This window comes from Pristiophorus japonicus, chromosome 8 (genome assembly GCF_044704955.1).
Source record: "Pristiophorus japonicus isolate sPriJap1 chromosome 8, sPriJap1.hap1, whole genome shotgun sequence".
In the NCBI taxonomy this organism is placed as follows: Eukaryota; Metazoa; Chordata; class Chondrichthyes; family Pristiophoridae; genus Pristiophorus; species Pristiophorus japonicus.
In genome coordinates this window covers 130123416-130144477 of record NC_091984.1, presented here as the reverse complement: position 1 = coordinate 130144477, position 21062 = coordinate 130123416, and the positions used below count along the sequence as shown (strand labels likewise).

Genomic DNA, 21062 nt, shown 5'->3' with positions numbered 1-21062 from the left:
TTATCATCATGCATGCTTGGGCAGTCGTGATGGCTTTGCTCAAATCCAGCGCCTCTGCAGCCAATAACTTCTGGAGAATCACATCACGATTAATGCTTATCACGAAGAAATCTCGCAGCATGTCTTCCAACACAGTCCTGAACTTACACGGCTCAGCACAACATCGCAGGTCGGCAACGAAACCCGACACATCCTGGCCCTCAGCACGAATATATGTGTAGTAGCGACAGCGTGAGATGATGATCCCCTCTTTTGGCTTGAGATGGTCACGTACCAAAGCACACAAATCCTTGTATTCTTTGTCCATTGGATGTGCAGGCAAGAGCAGATACTTCATGAGGCCATATATTCTTGAACCACAAACAGTAAGGAAAACTGCCCGGTGCCTAACTGCGTCATCGTCTCCCGCCATGTTGTTGGCCACAAAATACTGGTCAAAGCGGTCAATAAAATCCGCCCAATCCTCGCCATCCACCAATCTCTCCAGAATTTCAATAGTGCCCATTGTGCATGCGAAGGTTCTTAAGTTACCTCGTGCCAAATGGTATGTATATAATGACCCAAAATACTTATTACTGTAAACTCACTCAGGTGTAAACCTGGTCCACTTTATTCATGGCCAAAGTAACCATAAGACACGGTAACAGCAGTTATATACCAGGGCCCGCACACACGCGCATACAGCCTGATGACCTCCAACAGTGGCGCTCCCTGGTGTCTAGTGACCTCAAGCATCAATACATGACATTTCCCTTTCTGTGTTTTCAAATTCCCTCTCAATTCATCATGCTCTCTCTCCTCTGAGTTCACTGCCCTCCTATCCTCCCTTAATCTCTCCCTCCATCTCTCCCTCCATGTAAACTCCCCAAACCATAATCACGGCCCACCCCGGACCTTGCCATCTCTCGTGGCTCCGCTACTCCTAATGTGTCAATTGCAGATAAAGCCACCTCTGACCATGTCCTCATATCGCTCTCCACTCACATCCCCCTTCAACCCCCAACCAACCGCCCCCGCCCCCCCGGAAGCCTACCTCCTTCTGTATCTGCTCCTGGAAAAAACTCTCTCTGGACGCTCTTACAACTGCACTTATCAACTCCCAACTGTCCAGCCTTTGGTCCTCCATTCACCATGACATATCTGCAGCTATCGATCTGCGCAATCACACTCTCACCACCACCTTTGATGCCCTGGTCCCTGTTAAAACAATTACTCTCTCTCACCCTGGCCATTCCCCCTGGTACAGCCCTAATCATCGCTCCCTTAAGTCCAAGGGACTCAGACTTGAGCAGATATGGCAGACAACTGGTGTAGCTATTCACCGCCAGATCTGGCTGGACCACATGAATCACTATTGGGTCCTGCTCTTGTCTGCCAAAATAGATCACTATTCTAGAATCATTCTGGAATGTAAAGATAAACCCTGGCTTTAGAATTCTCATCCTTGTTTACAAACGACTCCATGGCCTCACCCCTCCCTATCTATGTAACCTCCTCAAGCCCCAAAACCCTCTGAGATATCTGTGCTCCTCCAATTCTGGCCTCATGTGCATCCCTAGTTTAATTGCTCCATCATTGGTGACCATGTTGTCACCTTCCTCGGCCCTAAGCTCTGGAATTCACTCCCTAAACCTCTCCGCCTCTCTACCTCTCTTTCCTCCTTTAAGAAACTCCCTCAAAACCTACCCAACTGTCCGAATATTTCTTTATCTGGCTCTTTGTCAGAAATAAGTGGAGTACGAAAATATATTGGCAGGTAACATAAATGGGAATCCAAAGGTCTTTTATAGGTCTTCATATAAACAGTAAAAGGGTTGTCAGAGGAGTAGTAGGGCCAATTAGGGACCAAAATGGAAATATATTGGTGGAGGCAGAAGGCATGGCTGAGGTTTTAATGAGTACTCAGCATCGAAGGAAGAGGACTTTGCCAAAGCTATGGTAAATTAGGAGGTTGTCGGGTTGCTGGATAAGATAAAAAATAAATACAAAGGACGTACTAGAAAGGCTGGTAGTACTTAAAGAGGATAAGTCACCTGGCCCAGATAGGATGCATTCTAGATTGCTGAGCGAAGCAAGGGTAGCAATTGCTGAGGTGCTGGTCACAATCTTCCAATCCTCCTTAGATACAGGGTGGTGCTAGAGGACTGGGCCATTGCAAATGTTACACCCTTGTTCAAAAAAAAGAGAAGAATAAACCTGGAAATTACAGGCCAGTTTGTTTAACGTTGGTGTTGGGGAAGCTTTTAGAAACAATAATCTGTAGGGAAAATTAAGAACAACTTGGACAAGTATGGACTAATAAAGGAGAGCCAGCATGGATTAGTTAAGGGCAAATCGTGTTTGACTAACTTGATTGAGTTTTTTGATGAGGTAACAGAGAGGGTGGATGAGGGCAGTGCATTTAATGTTGTGTATATAGACTTTCAAAAGGTGTTTGGTAAGGTACCACATAATAGGATTGTTAGCAAAATGGAAGCCGATGGGATGACAGGGAAAGTAGCAGCATGAATACAAAATTGGCTAAGGGATAGAAAACAGAGATTGGGTGAACAGCTGTTTTTCGGACTAGCAGGAGATACACAGTGGTGTTCCTCAAGGCTCAGTACTAGGACCACTACTATTTTTGATATACATTGATGTCTTGGACTTGGGGGTACAGGGTACAATTTCATAGTTTGTAGATGACCACAAAAAATTGTAAGTGTAGTAAACAGTGAGGAAGATAGTAATAGACTTCAAGAGGACATAGACGGGCTGATGGAATGGGCAGACACCTGGCAGATGCAATTCAATGATGTGAGTTGGTGCATTTTGGTAAGAAGAATGAGGAAAGACACTACATGCTAAATGGTGCAATTTTAAGGAGAGTGCAAGAGCAGGGAGACCTTGGAGGTGTTTGTGCACAAATCTTTGAAGGTGGTAGGACAGGTGAAAAAAGCAGTTATTAAAGCATATGGAATCTCGGGCATTATAAATAGAGACACTGAGTACAAAAGCCAGGAAATTATGCTAAACCTATATAAAACACTAGTTCGGCCCCAGCTGGAGTATTGTGTCCAATTCTGGGTGCCACACTTAAGAAAGGACTTGAAGGTTTTGGAGAGGGTACAGACAAGATTTACAAGAATGGTTCCAGGGATGAGGGAATACAGTTACATGGATAGATTGGAGAAGCTGGGGTTGTTCTCCTTAGAGCAGAGAAGGCTGAGAGGAAATTTGATAGAGGTGTTTAAGATCAAGAAGGAATTAGATGGAGTAAATAATGAGAAACTGTTTCCAATGGATGAAGGGTTGATAAACTCGGAGGCACAGATTTAAAGTGACAGCAAAAGAACCAGAGGTGACATGAGGAAAAACCTTTGTACACAACGAGTGGTTATGATTTGGAATGCACTGCCTGATCGGGTGATTAAAATAGATTCAATAGTGACCTTCAAAAAGGAGTGGGATAAATACTTAAAGGAGAAACAATTGTAGGGATATGGGGAGAGAGCAGGGGAGTGGGATGAACTGGATTGCTCTTCGAAAGAGCCGGCGCGGACTCGATGAGCCGAATGGCCTCCTTCTGTGCTGTACTATGATTCTATGAATGACAGATTCCAATCCAATTTTCCTATGTGTCCATGTTAGAAAAGTGGCGAAAAGATTTGCCTGATACTTTGTGATTATTTATTAAGATTTTGGAGACATTGGGATAGATTTTTGACTTCACTGTCTGGGCACTAACCTGGCACGTCTGATTGCCCGCTGTTTATAGAACCCCACCTGATCTGCATTCCACAGAAATTAATGGAATGAAAATCTATCCTAATATTTCTTACATATTTTATGGGATTTAGCATTCATCCATTTTACAGCTTTAATTAAAATCTTTAATAACTTTTCATCACTTGCAAAGCAAAAAGCAGCAACTCCAGCCTTATTTCCACACTTGGTTCCACCCTTCTCTGCACATCCTGTTTTGTAAGTGTCAGAAGGTGGTAACCTTAACAACATAAAAACATAAGAAATAGGAGCAGGAGTAGGCCATACGGCCCCTCGAGCCTGCTCCGCCATTTAATAAGATCATGGCTGATCTGATCATGGACTCAGCTCCACTTCCCTGCCCGCTCCCCATAACCCCTTATCCCCTTATTGTTTAAGAAACTGTCTACTTCTGTCTTAAATTTATTCAATGTCCCAGCTTCCACAGCTTTCCGAGGCAGCAAATTCCACAGATTTACAAACCTCTGAGAGAAGAAATTTCTCATCATCTCTGTTTTAATTGGGCGGTCCCTTATTCTAAGATCATGCCCTCTAGTTCTAGTCTTCCCCATCAGTGGAAACATCCTCTCTGCATCCACCTTGTCAAGCTCCCTCATAATCTTATATGCTTTGATAAGATCACCTCTCATTCTTCTGAATTCCAATGAGTAGAGGCCCAACCTACTCAACCTTTCCTCATAAATCAACCCCCTCATCCCTGGAATCAACCTAGTGAACCTTCTCTGAACTGCCTCCAAAACAAGTATATCCTTTCGTAAATATGGAAACCAAAACTGCACGCAGTATTCCAGATGGCCTCACCAATACCTTATATAGCTGTAGCAAGACTTCCCTGCTTTTATACTCCATCCCCTTTGCAATAAAGGCTAAGATACCATTGGCCTTCCTGATCACTTGCTGTACCTGCATACTATCCTTTTGTGTTTCATGCACAAGTACACCCAGATCCCGCTGTGCTGCGGCACTTTGCAATCTTTCTCCATTTAAATAATAACTTGCTCTTTGATTTTTTTCTGCCAAAGTGCATGACCTCACACTTTCCAACATTATACTCCATCTGCTAAATTTTTCCCACTCACTTAGCCTGTCTATGTCCTTTTGCAGATTTTTGTGTCCTCCTCACACATTGCTTTTCCTCCCATCTTTGTATCGTTAGCAAACCTGGTTACGTTACACTCAGTCCCTTCTTCCAAGTCGTTAATATAGATTGTAAATAGTTGGGGTCCCAGCACTGATCTCTGCGGCACCCCACTAGTTACTGTTTGCCAACCAGAGAATGAACCATTTATCCCGACTCTCTGTTTTCTGTTAGTTAGCCAAACCTCTATCCATGCTAATATATTATCCCCAACCCCATGAACTTTTATCTTGTGCAGTAACTTTTTATGTGGCACCTTGTCAAATGCCTTCTGAAAGTCCAAATACACCACATCCACTGGTTCTCCTTTATCCACCCTGTTCGTTACATCCTCAAAGAACTCCAGGCTCTTCCATGAATGAATTTGATTGAAGTACCTGTCTGAACAAGAACCTGTTCTGACCAAGAACCTCGACCTCCAATCTTTTGTTTTTAGATGCTGACAGATTTGCCATACATTTCCAGCCATTTCTATTTCTATTACCCCAGCATTTGCAGTTCATCTAATCTCTATATTTATAGGATGAGTTGCCAAGCAACAGTCTGCTTGATAGCTACCCCATTATACAAGCAGTGATGTGGCAAAATAGGTAATTCATGTGGAAAAATGCTTTTAAAAAAATAATTACAATAATATTATAATGGGAAAGATTAAGGAATTTAAGCACTGTGTGACATTTAAACTGGCTAGACTTGGGCTTGGCATGAGTAATGAGCTCTTAAACTGACCCATTTAGGTGACAATTAAGGGATTCACATTTGCATAGGATATAATTTGACAACCATTATTCTGCTGGTTAAGTGTGTATTCTATGTGAACTACAAAACCAAGCATTTAAGAAATATGCCACAAGATTTCAAAAACATTTTACTATCAGAAACTCCCAGTAAAAATGTACAAAGTTCCCACTTTCCCAGCTTTTACCAGGCAGTCCATGTCTTGTGAGATCATTCGGGAAATTTCTATAATGTAACCTGGGCAAAAAAAACTCCCTCCACCCACCACCAGTCTTCGCGACTCCTTTCCTGAAGTTACCAATTTATTGCCAGGATAGAGTTCTAGAGGAGCTGTCAGCCTTCCTGTGGTGAGCCGAGACAGTAATTTTTGGGATATAGGAACAGGAGTAGGCCATTCCATTAGATCATGGAGTCATACCGATCACACTGACTTTGATCTCTGGCCTGTTCTAAATTGACTAATCTCAGTACCTCTAATCTGTACCTCAATTCAATTCTCTCACCTTTGATCCATATTTTTTTTATTCACTCCTGGGATGTGGGCGTCGCTGGCAAGGCCAGCATTTATTGACCATCCCTAATTGCCCTCGAGAAGATGGCGGTGAGCCGCCTTTTTGAACCGCTGCAGTCCATGTGATGAAGGTACTCCCACAGTGCTGTAGGGAGGGAGTTCCAGGATTCTGACCCAGCGACGATGAAGGAACGGCGATATATTTCCAAGTCAGGATGGTGTGTGACTTGGAGGGGAATGTGGAGGTGTTGGTGTTCCCATGCGCCTGCTGCCCTTGTCCTTCTAGGTGGTAGAGTCTGCGGGTTTGGGAGGTGCTGCCGAAGAAGCCTTGGCGAGTTGCTGCAGTGCATCTTATAGATGATACACACTGCAGCCACGTACACCGGTGGTGGAGGGAGTGAATGTTGAAGGTGGTGGATGGGGTGCCAATCAAGTGGGCTACTTTGTCCTGGATGGTGTCGAGCTTCTTGAGTGTTGTTGGAGCTGCACTCATCCAGGAAATTGGAGAGTATTCCATCACGCTCCTGACTTATCCCTCGATGCCCTTCCTGAACAAAAATCTATCAATTTAAGTATAGAAAATGTCAATTGACCCAGAAACCCCAGCGTGTTGAGGAAGAGAGTTCCAGATTTCCACCACCCTTTGCATGAAAAAGTGTTAAATTTGAAGAATGCACCCCCTTGTTCTGGATTCCCCCGCCAGATAAAATAGTTTCTCTGTCTACGCGATCGAATCCCGTTATCATTTTCAACACTTCAATAACATCGTCCCTCAACCGTCTAAACTTAAAGGAACATAAGCCACATTTATGCAGCCTGTTCTCATAATTTAACTCTTTGTGCCCTGGTTTCCATCTGGAGAATCTGCCCTGCACCCTCTCCATGGCCAATATAGCCTTCCTGAGTGCCCAAATCTCAGTGCAGTACTGCAGATGGGGTCTGACTGAGGCTCTGTACAGCTGAAGCATAACTTCCTTTGTATTACAGCCCCCTTGAGGTAAAGGCCAACTTTCCATTCGCCTTTTTGTTTACTTTTTTGTACCTTTGCATCAGCTTTTAGTGATTTGTGTCATCATCATAGGCAGTCCCTCGAAATCAAGGAAGACTTGCTTCCATTCAAAAAGTGAGTTCTTAGGTGACCGAGCAGTCCAATACGGAAATTACAGTCTCTGTCACAGGTGGGACAGACAGTTGTTGGAGGGACTGGTTTGCCGCACGCTCCTTTTACTGCCTGTGCTTGGTTTCTCGAGGTGCTCAGCGCCCTCCCAGATGCTCTTCCTCCACTTAGGGCGGCCTTTGACCAAGGACTCCCAAGTGTCGGTGGGGATGTTGCATCCCTTTGCTCCTGCACAGGACTCGGGAGTCATTAGTTCGTGATCACGAGCGAGAACGCTCCCTAAATTTCTCGTCCTCAGACAAGAAGCACCCAGACTAACGGCAGCAGCCCAACTGAGATTAGCCAATGTGGAACAGGCCAGAGATCAAAGCCAGTGTGATAGGTATGACTCCATGCTAAACAAGGCATTGCCTCAATCCTGTAACCCAGCAGAGGAGTCAATGTCTGTTTATTAAACAGAAGTCAATTTTACACTTATTTCTGTGTCACATGATTTTCAGGCATTATTATTAGAATTTATGATTCATTTTCATCATTGGTAAAGCAAGATTTTCAGTTCAAAGCCATCCAGGCCACTGCCCTGTTTTGGGTGTTAACTCACTGAAATAATTTAACAAATTGCACACAGTGTTTCCTATATAACTAACGGCAATCCAATAGGGAATTCAGAAGAAACCTCTTTATCCAGAGAATGGTGAGAAGTTGGAACTCGCTACCACAGGGAGTAGTTAAAACGAAAAGTGCAGATGCATTTAAGAGGAGGCTTGAAAAGCATATGAGGGAGTTGAGGAAGGTTGGTGTTATGTATTGTCCAGGTACATTAAATGTATAAGTACAATGGTGCGCCACAGAGGGCGCTGTGGTGGGAGACCTGAAAGTACCTGCAAGACAGAGTATAAAAGGCTGCCCACCACACCTGAGAGGCACTCTGGAGTTACACAATAAAGGACTAAGGTCACAGCAGTTACTACAACACCAGACTGTGTGGAGTCAGTGATTTGAGTGCTACATATATCACATTGGCGACGAGGACACGAATGAACTTCACGCAACCATGGCTACTCTGGGCTCGTTAAAGGATTTTACGGTGGGCAATGATTGGGAGGCCTTTACGGAAAGGCTCGAGTACTACTTCACAGCAAACGACCTGACGGGGAACACGGACGCACTGAGAGAGAAGCGTAAGGCGATATTGCTTTCCAGTTGTGGCGATGAGGTTTACTGTCTCGTCAGGGATTTGCTGGCACCCGAGAGCACCAGGGACAAGTCATATGAGAAGCTGAGCGCACTCATTCCTGACCAACTGAAACCGAAGGAGAGCATCCTCACAGCCAGGCACAAATTCTACCACCACTGCAGACCTGAGGGCCAGGATGTCACCAAATATGCTGCGGATCTCAGGAGACTCGCGGCGCCGTGTGATTTTGGCACACACCTTGACGAGGCGTTGTGAGATGTTTTTGTTATGGGGATTGGCCATGAGAGTCTCCTTCACAGGCTGCTACCCCTGAAACAAGCCATCACCATCAGCCGGGCATTTATGACCTCGACTTGCAGCACCAGGCAGATGATCCACACAGTTTCGAACCCGTCAGGCACTGTCCACAGGATAGCGCCCTTCACGGACAAAACTGCAGAACGTGGCTCTGCCCAGGGCAGAGAGCACGGATCTCGGGGTCCTGGAACTCAGAGTCTGCCGAGGGGGGGCTAATCGAGTAGCACCATGCTGGCGCTGCAGAGGAAGCCATGGGGCTCACCAGTGTAGGTTTGCGGAGTATACGTGCAATGCCTGCCACACGAAAGGCCACCTTCAGTTTATGTGCAAAAGAAACCTGATTCACCGTGTGGCTGAGGAGATGGTAGAGAATCCATTTTCCAGCGAGGAGCAGGCAGAAGAAGATGAGGTGTTGTTTGGACTGTATACGTGTACTGACGGTTTGGCCCCGGTGATTACGGAGGTCAAGATGAACGGAGTCCCAGTGAGTATAGAAGTGGACACTGGATCGGGTCCGTCGTTGATGAGTCAGGAAACATTTGATAAATTGTGGGTCAACCCAGCTGCACGACCCAAGCTGGTCCTGTTCACGGCGAAGCTGCGTGCCTACACCAAGGAACTGATACCTGTCCTTGGCAGAGTGGAAGTGCAGGTATCTCACGGGGGCGAGTCGCACGGTTTACCTTTGTGGGTCATTGCAGGCGATGGGCCGACGCTTCTAGGCAGGAGATGGATGGGGAAGGTCCATGGGAGCTGGAAAGACTTTATTCCTCCACAGACCGCTGTCCCCCGGGTTCTCAAAGAGCAGCACCGACCGAGCTGGAGGAGAAAGAAGCCGTTCATCGGCAGTCTAAATCCCCACACAGACGAGCAGACCCTGGAAGAGCAGTTGTTCAAGTGCGGGCCGATCGCTGAGGTGCGATGAACAGGAGGTCCATTGATGGTCGACAAGTCCGGGGGGGGTCCCATGTGGAGAAGGAGTTGGGCGGCGGTCACGGCTACGATGGAGGCCGGGACAGCAGCGGAGGTGGTGGAGGCTACAGGAGAGGCGGCAGTTGCTGGCCCAGCGGCAGGAGCGGAGGCTGCAGTGGCGGCGGAGGCTACGGCGGCGGCAGGTACGACTCGGGAGATCGCGACAGCTACTCGGGTGAGTGCAGGAGCCAGAGCAGAGGATACGGCAGCAATCACGGAGGCCATTCTCACAGGGACTATGGCGGATCGAATTCAAAGAGCCAGATTCAAGATTGGATTGTTTTGGCCGTTTTCCTTCCTTCTTTCTTCTTTATTCCTTCTATTCCAGAGAGTAAAACGTCATGCCAACGAGCTCAAGATGGTGGCGAGCCTCGTGGTAGCAGAGCTCTGCAGACAAAGGCAAACAGAGCAACTAACATGGCGGCACCCAAAGGAAGCCTTGTGGGAACCACAAGATGGCATCTTAAAAGGGAAATGCACCTGGGAGTCTTAAAAGGGCTTTACACTGTAGCAGGCCCCACAAAGAGACTGTTGTAAGGCAAGAGCAAGTCTAAATGAGCAATGTGATTTGAATGATGATGTGAGTTATGATAAGTGGTAATATCTTGATGCTGGTTGGGTCCTGTGTTAATATAAGGGATATGCATTACGAAAAGAGTTAATACCACAAGGCACAAGAAAAAGGGTAAATGGATGTATGACTAACATGATTAATGGATCAATGCGATTCTTGATTTATGTGATTCATGCAATGGTTCAGCGGTTGCAGATGAGCCGCTAAGGCGATCACTTTCTAAGAACAGAGGCAACGCACCAAGTGTGATACCCTGCCTCAGCGCAGCCCGTTACCCCGGGCAAAAAGGGGCAGTATACCGCCAGTGTACTTCACCCAGAGGAGCTGGGATTAAACAACTGTTCAGTGTACCTGCAACCTTTTGACATAACATCTGTACCACATATTATATGTACCACACAAATGTACTGTCTATGTATACTTTTTTGATGGAGGTTATGCCTGTGTACTTCGTCATTCATGCAAGGACTGCAAACACTACAGTAAGGACTCACACTCACAAATCAACCTGGACGAACAAGGCCTAGGTCACCGGCAATGGCTTCTGGAACTGAGGCGGGGAGTGAGATGTTATGTATTGTCCAGGTGCATTAAATGTATGGTTACAATGGTGCGCCACAGAGGGCGCTGTGGTGGGAGACCTGAAAGTACCTGCAAGACAGAGTATAAAAGGCTGCCCACCACACCTGAGAGGCACTCTGGAGTTACATAATAAAGGACTAAGGTCACAGCAGTTACTACAACACCAGACCTTGTGGAGTCAGTGATTTGAGTGCTACATACATAACGGTTGGGAGAAGGCTTGAATGGAGCATAAACACTTGCATGATCTGGCTGGGCCGAATGGCCTGTTTCTGTGCTGTATATCCTATGTAATCCTATGTAACAGGATACTAAAATGGGGATGATGTGAAGGCTTTGGCCTACCTGTTTAAAAGCCCGCCTGTTTAAAGTAGCCTCGGGGGAGGGCTAATTCCAAAGCAGAACTGAGTGAAGTTTGAATTTAAACAGGAAGATGCATCAAACACGAAGAGACACGAGGCACGTTGAAGGACATTTGAGTTGGCCAATCAGCAGAAATGGTCACGTGATCTCCGGCCAAATAGAGCTGGATGTTTGGCTGTTAACCGGGATCAGGTTTGTTTGAGAAGTATAAAATCTTCAAACAAAGGGAGCTTCTTTCTCCAGAGCTTGGAGTGGAACACCGGATGGAGGTGTTGGACAACGGGCGTCGAACACGTGGAAGGGAACACATGGAAAGGAACACGTGGAAAGGGAACACGTGGATGGACTGATCACCCCATTGAACGATACTGAGCCAGCTTGAGCATAGGTACATGCTGAGAGGATTGTACATAACCAATTAACGTTGGAGCATATGCAAATTTTTAAGTTTGTTTTACTTGTGTCAAACTGGGGGAATTTGTAGCTACCAGCTTTGGTTTTAAAGCTGTATGGGGTAGTGTTGAACTCGGAACTTAGTCATTTTTAATCTTTTTAATAAAAGTCCATTGTATTGGACAATCTCAGTGTTCTTATAAGTCTTGATGTTCGAAACCCATAGGAAGAAATCCGACAGATGTGTGTCAATCTCAAGGTGGAAAACAATGTCAGCTAACAGTAGGAACAGTGGGCTAAAACTGGTGGTGTAAAAGTTTGGGGGTGGAGGTGGGCAAAGAGGTATTCCAGGAAGAGTGATGGTGGCAACATTTAGGAAGAATATAATGATGTGAGCAGTATTGTGGGCTGGGAGCTTGGAGGAAGAGAATAACAGCTTTGCCTGAAAACAGATGCTGGTGCAACACCAGGAGGGGCAAAAATGTCGCCAACAGCATTTACTTGAGGTTGGAGTCATGCCAGTGGGCTGCATCTCCCTCTTTGCAGAGGGGTGGCAGCAGGGTACCTTTCAACCCTGTCATGATCCTGACCGATTTTCCTGGATCAAGGATCATTCGTAATGCAAGGCAGGCTCCTGGCAATATCCCAGCTAGGAAGGAGTCTGCCGCTGCTGCACTTGACAAGGTGGCTAGGGATTTAAAGGATGTGTATAATGTATGCACCTGTGAGGATGCTCACAGGTTGGTAGAGCAGTTGAGTTGGGAGTGGCTTAGCCAGTCACGTGATGTTCACAAGACTCATTAAAACCCCAGCCAGTTGGGTTCGGGGGAATTCACGATGGAACAGGTGGTTGTGAGCCTAGTGGATGAACTGGTAATGTGTAGTGTGATTGTTAAACCTTTGGTCATAAACTAACTAGTTCTTAATAGCAATGTGTTGCTATGATTTCTTAAGCAAAGAACCTACAAAGCAAATATATTACGGGATGGAAGAGCCCTGAAGATAAAGCAAAGATTGTTTTGTAGGTCAGTGCTCCTAGACTGGTTATACCATTGGTTAAATATTCAGCAAAACTCAAATCAGCACGTTTTTATTCAGCATCCTCGCATGCTGCAGAGCAAAGTTCCATGATCTCTGCATTCCAATAGATTTCTGTTTGACAACAACTTTCCTTGCGGCTTGACTGAATAACGTTGTCCAATGAGTATTGAGTCAGTGCCAGCTCTGCGCTGTGGCTGGTTTCTATTGGGGAACACGATTTACTTTATTGTTGTGATGGCGATATTTGGATTGTATTCTCCCTTGTTAAAATTTATCGCCACCTTTTTCTTGTCTGCTTGGCCTGACACCAATTCGTAACCTGCTGCCAGCCAGAAATCCGGTAACTGTGCAGCAGGATTGCCATCTCTGCTCCTCCAACTCCCTCCAACAGCCCTGCTCCCACGTTCCCACCATTGGCCATCAGCATGTCTATACTTGCAGAGCACTGTCTTTCTGCACTAATTGGAAAGTGAACAAACTTTTCATTACCCGATTGGATCATTCTTGACTGTCCATCAAACGGCCTTTTTTTCCCATCTCCAATCGTTTTCATAGAATTGCAGAAATTTACAGCACGGAAGGAGGCCATTTCGGCCCATCATGTCCGTGCCGGCCGACAAAGAGCTACCCAACCTAATCCCACTTTCCAGCTCTTGATCTGTAGCCCTGCAGGTTACAGCACTTCAAGTGCACATCCAAGCACCCCTTAAATGTGATGAGGGTTTCTGCTTCAATCACCATTTCAGGCAGTGAGTTCCAGACCCCCACCACCTTCTGGGTGAAGAAATTTCCCCTCATATCTCCTCTAAATCTCTTACCAATTATTTTAAATCTATGCACCCATGGTTGTTGACCCCACTGCCCAGGGAAATATGTCCTTCCTCTTCACTCTATCTACAGCTCAATAAGATCACCCCTCAGCCTGCTCTGTTCCAAGGAAAATAAACCTAGCCTATCCAATCTGTCCTCATAGCTAAAATTCTCCAGTCCAGGCAACATCCTCGTAAATCTCCTCTGTATCCTCTCCAGTGCAATCACACCTTTCCTGTAATGAGGTGACCAGAACTGCATGCAGCACTCCTGCTGTGGCCTAACTAGTGTTTTATTCATTTCTCCCTACTCTTGTATTCTATGCCTCGACTAATAAGTATTCCTTATGCATTCTTTGGAACTAATAAACAGCAGTATTTAAAGAAAATGAAAAAAGAGAGCACACCATTTTTTTAATGGCCCTACGGTTTTTCTTTGGGTTGCTTGTAGCAGGGTCTTGGAGATTAACCTTCAATTCCTGGAGACTCCAGGGCAACCCTGTTGTGCAGACATCATTCTTCCTCCAAATCTCCCCCCCTCGCTGCAATGAATCGCTGCAGGCCCCCACTCTGCCTCGGTGGAGTAGGAGTTGCCCCCTCGCCTGTAAACTGCTTTGTGACGCTCAGTGCAAGAGGTGAATGCAAAATTAATTATGAATGCATGCTTCACCGCATTCACAAATCCACAGTGTGAACAGGATGTGTTTCTGAGGAAAGAAGTCAGAATATTGCTGAGATCCGAACTAGCAAAAGAAAATCCACCCTAATCTTCATGGGTTAGGCTTTTTCACAGCTCCTGATATTGGCAGCATTGCATAACTGGACACAGACAGCAATTGATCATAACAGGAAGGACCTTTTCATCTCACCAACCATTATACGCTTCAGTCTTTAATCTTCAATCAATTTGCAGCTCACTGATACTCAAGGCTCACAGTGATGGAATGCCTTGCAGTCTCAGTTGTAATCCCATGATTCTGTGAAGGATTCAAAGTTGCTGAAATGTTTTAATCTGTTCCTTGTAAATCCCCCCTGTGTTTTATATTTTAAATGGTAATATGAAGTGGATTAGTGTAAAACTGGCTTGGTTTCAGAAATTGCTCATGCCCGACAAGTGACCTTTTCCAATGAATTCCTGCGTTTTGATTTTATAATAATATGGTGCTGGAATACCCACTGCATTGTTATTATGATTTTATATAAATTTCACTCATGTGCAATGTGATTTCCACCAATTTAAACAAACAGCACAAGCGTTGTAAATGGAATAGATTTCCCGACAGTACATGGCAGCACAAGTAGCTTGGGATTAGAAGCGAACAATCTCGAATAACGATTTCTTGTCTCTCCCCTCTCCATTTTACTTTAAGAACATAAGAAATAGGAGCAGGAGTAGGCCATATGGCCCCTCGAGCCTGCTCCGCCATTCAATAAGATCACGGCTGAGTATCGACCTCAACTCCACTTTCCCACGCGATCTCCATATCCCTTGATTCCCCCTAGACACCAAAAATCTATCTATCGCAGCCTTGAATATACTCAGAGATGCAACATCCATAGCCCTCTGAGGCTATTGTCTACATCATTGTCCAAGCTCCTCTAAATTTGCTGCTCGTTCATACCAAAGTTCAAATACACCATCGTACGCTTGTTTATGCCTCTCTACGTTGAAGTCAAGACTCACTGGGCGAGAAATTCGGTCGCCCCTCAGTTGGGGCGATGTCCCAGGCGGAGCGGTAAATTTTGTGCTGGCAAATGGTTTACGCCTGCCATGTGGGGCACCTGGGTGTGGGTGGAGCGCTAAGGGAGCGTAGCACACCTCTTCTAGGCCGGCTGAGCAAGCAAAAATCCCGAGCTAAATAGCTGGCCTCAGAGAGCCATAAGAGAGGTCCCGGGGGGGAAAAATAAACCTGTAAAAAAAAAACACCAAAAATATCCGCAATACACAACTCAGGCCACCACAACATAAATCGCTAAAAAAAAAACAATCACACTTACCTGAGGTCGACATTACTTCCCTCAGTGCGGCTGCTACAGCTCGGAATGCTGGCTTTCACAGGCGGTCCCAGCAGGGGGTGCACTACGGAGTGCTACATGTTGGGCAGCAGCCAGAAATCGAGCCGATGTCACAACCAGGGGCGTTGCACACCGGCTCGCCAATTCCGGGCGGTAATGCTCGGCGTCCCTTCGAAACCGGCACCGAATGTCCCGGTGGGGTGCTGGAAGCTGGCCGCCCGCCCAGAAGTGCTTACCGCCGCCATTGCCAGGGCAGCAGAAGACTGATAGTCCAGCCCAGTGTGTGCTGTTCCCTATCGTAGCTCATTCTCTTTCAGGACCTCAAAATTGTGGAATTTTTTGCTTCCCGCATTTATTCCCCGACTCAAAAATCTTCAGACTTTTAAAACTCCACCTAAAGCACTAATCCTTCATTTGCCTCCCCTTCTGTTCTACTCTTTTTGATCTTGGTGGCACGGTGAACCACAAATTCTCAATTAAGTAAAAACAATATTGCAATGGATTATGTAAATAATTCCTGTTTCGGGTTAAGAACATAAGAACGAGGAGCAGGAGTAGGCCATTCGGCCCCTCGAACCTGCTCCGCCATTCAATAAGATCATGGCTGATCTTCCACCTCAACTCCACTTTCCTGCACTATCCCCAAATCCCTTGATTCCCTTAATATCCAAAAATCTATCGATCTCTGTCTTGAATATACTCAAAGCCTGAGGCTCCTCAACCCTCCTCAACCCTCTGGGGGTAGAGAATTCCAAAGATTTACAACCCTCTGAGTGAAGAAATTTCTCCTCATCTCAGTCCTAAATGGCCAACCCCTTATTCTGAGACTGTGACCCCTGGTTCTAGACTCCCCATCCAGAGGAAACATCCTCCCTGCATCTACCCTGTCAAGCCCTGGATAATTTTGTATGTTTCAATGAGATCAATTCTCATCCTTCTAATCTCTAGAGAATATAGGCCTAGTCTACTCAATCTCTCCTCATAGGACAATCCCCTCATCCCAGGAATCAGTCTGGTGAACCTTAAATTGCACTCCCTCTATGGCAAGTATATCCTTCCTTAGGTAAGGAGAACAAAACTGTACACAATCCTCCAGGTGCAGTCTCACCAAGACCCTATATAATTGCAGTAAGAAGTGTTTACTCTTATACTCAAATCCTGTTGTAATAAAGGCCAACATACCATTTGCTTTTATAATTGCTTGCTGTACCTGCATGTTAACTTTCAGTGATTTGTGTACAAGGACACCCAGGTCCCTCTGAACTCCAATATTTCCTAATCTCTCACTATTTAAAAAATACTCTGCTTTTCTTTTTTCCTACCAAAGTTTCTCCACATTATGGCCCCAAGTTTCCACACGCGGCAAAACAGGCGCCCCTCCGAGCTGGGCGCCCGTTTTTCGCGCCAAAAACGGCACCTGAAAAAAAACGCGCTATTCTCGAGCGCTTTGCAGCTCGATGTCTGCTTGGCGTGGCGCACAGAGGGTGGAGCCTACCACTCGCGCCGATTTTGTAAGTAGGAGGGGGCGGGTACAATTTAAATGAGTTTTTTTCGTGCCGGCAACCCTGCGCGTGCGCGTTAGAGCGTTCGCGCACGCGCAGTCTGAAGTAAACATTGGCACTCGGCCATTTTAAAAAGTGCTGCAGAAAAAGTAAAAATTTGTTTATTGAGCCCTTGCAAAGGCTTGCATTTTAATTTTCTTGATATTTCTGTGTGTGAGGGTGAGGGAGTGCATTCTGTAATTAAAGATAGACTGTGATAAACGGGACACATGCACTTGTTTGAGACTATTCAAATTCTTTGTAGCTGTTCAATTTTTAACATTTTTTAATAAAACCACATTGCCCTTCCATGATCAGCACTGAGGTTTCCTGCAGCTTTCTCCCTCCCTCCCCCTGCCGTCGGTCGGGCCCGACGGCAAACCGCTGCCTGAAAGGCCTGCCTGAAGCACTTTCACACAGGTAAGAACATGGTTTATTTAATCTTTTCTTTGCTTATAAATTTTTATTCAGGTTGGATTTATTTGTATAATATTTGTATAAGTATAACTAAAGATTTATTGTAGAATTTAATGACTTCCCCCCCCCCCCGCCACCTCGTTCCCGACGCCTAATTTGTAACCTGCGCCTGATTTTTTAATGGGTAGACAAGGTTTTTTCAAGCCTACAAAAATCTTCACTTACTCCATTCTAAGTTAGTTTGGAGTACGTTTTTACTGTGGAAACTTTCAAATCAGGCGTCAGTGGCCGGACACGCCCCCTTTTGAAAAAAAAATTATGTTCAAAAGTGAAACTGTTCTACCTGACTAGAACTGCAGCAAACTTAAATGTCGAGAATTCCGATTTCTAAGGTACTCCGTTCTCCACCAGTTGCTCCTAAAAATCAGGAGCAAATCATGTGGAAACTTGTGGCCATAATTCCATTTGCCATGTTCTTGCCCACTCACTTAGCCTGTCTATATCCCCTTGAAGCCTCTTTGCATCCTCCTCTCAACTTACATTCCCACCTAGCTTTATATAATCAGCAAACTTGTATATCTTACATTTGGTCCCCTCATCCAAATCATTGATATAGATTGTGAATAGCTGGGGCCCAAGCACTGATCCTTGTGGCACCTCACTAGTTACAACCTGCCAAAACAAAATAAATCTTTATTATAGAGATTGTTCGTTTTTTATTCCCAAGATATTTGTGCTGCCATGTACTGTAAGGACATCTATTCCTTTTACAATGCATGTGCTGTTTGTTTAAACTGGTGCTAATCACATTGCGGCACCCCACTAGTTACAGCCTGCCTATTCTCTTTTGTCCTCTCTAAACCAATCCTCAATCCATGCTAGTATATTACCCCAAATCCCATGAGACCTAATTTTGTTAAGTAACCTCTTATATGGCATCTTATCGAATGCCTTCTGAAAATCCACGTCCACTGGCTCCCCCTTATCTCATCATCATAGGCAGTCCCTCGAAATCGAGGAAGATTTGCTTCCACTCTAAAAATGAGTTCTCAGGTGGCTGTACAGTCCAATGCCGGAATTATAGTCTTTGTCACAGGTGGGACAGACAGTGGTTGAAGGGAAGGGTAAGTGGGGAGCCTGGTTTGCCGTACGCTCCTTCCGTTGTCTGTGCTCTCGGCGACGAGACTTGAGGTGCTCACTGCCCTCCTGGATGCTCTTCCTTCATTTTAGGCGGTCTTGGGCCAGGGATTCCCAGGTGCCGATGGGGATGTTACACTTTATCAAGGAGGCTTTGAGGGTGTTCCTGAAACATTTCCTCTGCCCACCTGGGGCTCGCTTTAGTGTAGGAGTTCCGAATAGAGCCCTTCTTAGGGAATCACGTGTCAGGCATGCAGACGATGTGGCACGCCCAACAGAGCTGGTCGAGCGTGGTCAGCGCTTCGATGCTGGGGATGTTGGCTTGAGTGAGAACACTGACATTGGTGCATCTATCCTCCCAGTGGATTTGCAGGATCTTACAGAGGCAACGTTAGTGGTACTTCTCCAGCGCTTTGAGATGTCTGCTGTAAATGGTCCACCTCTCTGAGTCATATAGGAGGGCGGGTATCACTACTGCCATAAGCTTGGTGTCAGATTTGAGGTCCTGGTCTTCAAACACTTTCTTCCTCAGGCGACCAAAGGCTGCGCTGGCACACTGGAGGCATTGTTGGACCTCGTCATCGATGTCTGCCCTTGCTGATAGTAGGCTCCCGAGGTATGGAAAATGGTCCACGTTGTCCAAGGCCGTGCTGTGGATTTGATGACCTGGGGGCAGTGCTGTGTGGCAGGGTCAGGCTGGTGGAGGACCTTTGTCTTACAGATGTTTAGCGTAAGACCTATGCTTTCATACGCCTCAGTGAAGGTGTTGATGATGGCTTGGAGTTCAGCCTCTGAGTGTGCACAGACACAAGCGTCATCCGCTTACTGTAGTTCAATGACAGGATGGGACGATCTTGGATCTAGCATGGAAGTGGCAAAGGTTGAACAGGTTCCCACTGGTTCTATAGTTTAGTTCCACTCCAGTGGGGAGCTGGTTGAGAGTGAGATGGAGCATTGCAGCAAGGAATGCTGCAAGGAATTCTCACTCACCCCCTTATCTATTCGACTAATTACAACCTCAACAAACTCTAACAGATTTATGATTCGTTGTAACTTTTTTTCGCAACTCCAGAACACTAGTGGAGCTAATGGTGATGATTTCTAGATTTGATTTTCGGCTAATGAAATTTCACCTTTTTGCAAACTGCATTTTGTGTAATTTTTCGACTTATTTTTTTCTAAAATCTTCCCTCCTTTTTTTTTTTTGCAGTACAATTCCTTCCCGGTTATTGTATTAATTTGGATGTGCAAAAAAAAAAGACCGGATGGTCGGATCGCAGGAGGGAGACTCACTTTGGGAAATTTACATCCAGACAACAATGCGACCATTCAATATTCCACTCTACAATTGTTGTATTTTTTCTCGCGCATGCACAAATCGCCATATTTTTTCCTGAGATTTAGGCGTTCCATCACAAGATAGTGAATGATGCTTTATTTTATTCCGAAATTGTGAGAGTTGGCAATACTGACAGTCACATAGGATGTCATTTATGACCTTAGCCTTCATGTTGTGAGAAGAGTGCAAACTAAATTGGAAGTCTTTGAAGCTGATGATAAGATGGATACAGAGCTAAATGGAATAATGCATCTGAGGACCTTAGGGAGGAAAGTGGGATGGCAAAGAAAGAAATATTTGTATTTAAATAGCGCTTTTCATGACCACCAGACATCTCAAAGTGCTTTACAGCCAATGAAGTACTTTTGGAGCGTAGTCACTGTTGTAATGTGGGAAACACAGCAGCCAATTTGTGCACAGCAAGCTCCCACAAACAGCAATGTGGTAATGACCAGATAATCTGTTTTTGTTATGTTGATTGAGGGATAAATATTGTCCAGGACACCGGGGATAACTCCCCTGCTCTTCTAAATAGTGCCATGATCTTTTACATCCATCTGAGAGAGTAGACGGGGACTCGGTTTAATGTCTCATCCAAAAGACGGCACCTCCGACAGTGCAGCGCTCCCTCAGCGCTGCACTGGAGTGTCAGTCGAGATTTATGTGCTCAAATCCCTGGAGTGGGACAGAGGCAAGAGGCTAACCACCGAGCCACTACTGACACTGCAGGTGAAAAGAACAGAAGGATCGGGGGTGCGGTGTGTGTGGCGGGGTTGGCTGATTGACGATGATGGTTTTGAGAGGGAAAAGGGCACCATTAACAGCTAGCATAGGAACAAGGAGGGGAAGTTTGGGGCAACTGAACAGGATACAGGGGATGGACAAAGTGAGACCGTGAATGGGAATGCATGGGGCAGAGTGCAGCTTGAGGAGGAAATAGAGCCGGGCAGAATGATAGTTGAAAAGGAGAGAGGCAGCAGCTTAACGGAGATTAAAAGCATGGTATTGTGCCAGCTGCAAGAGGGCAGAGAGCTAACAAAGTGGCAACTTGAAGACTGCAGCGGTGCATAGAGCACACTCCACCATGTTTTGTGTTTTGAAAAAAGTGCCAAAA

General features: G+C 45.7%; 1 protein-coding gene across 1 annotated transcript in view; it reads right to left on the bottom strand.

Moving 5' to 3' along the window:
- The window catches only part of astn1 (astrotactin 1), a 3463295-nt gene that overhangs the window by 954392 nt on the left and 2487841 nt on the right, over positions 1-21062 (bottom strand). The window lies entirely within an intron of this gene.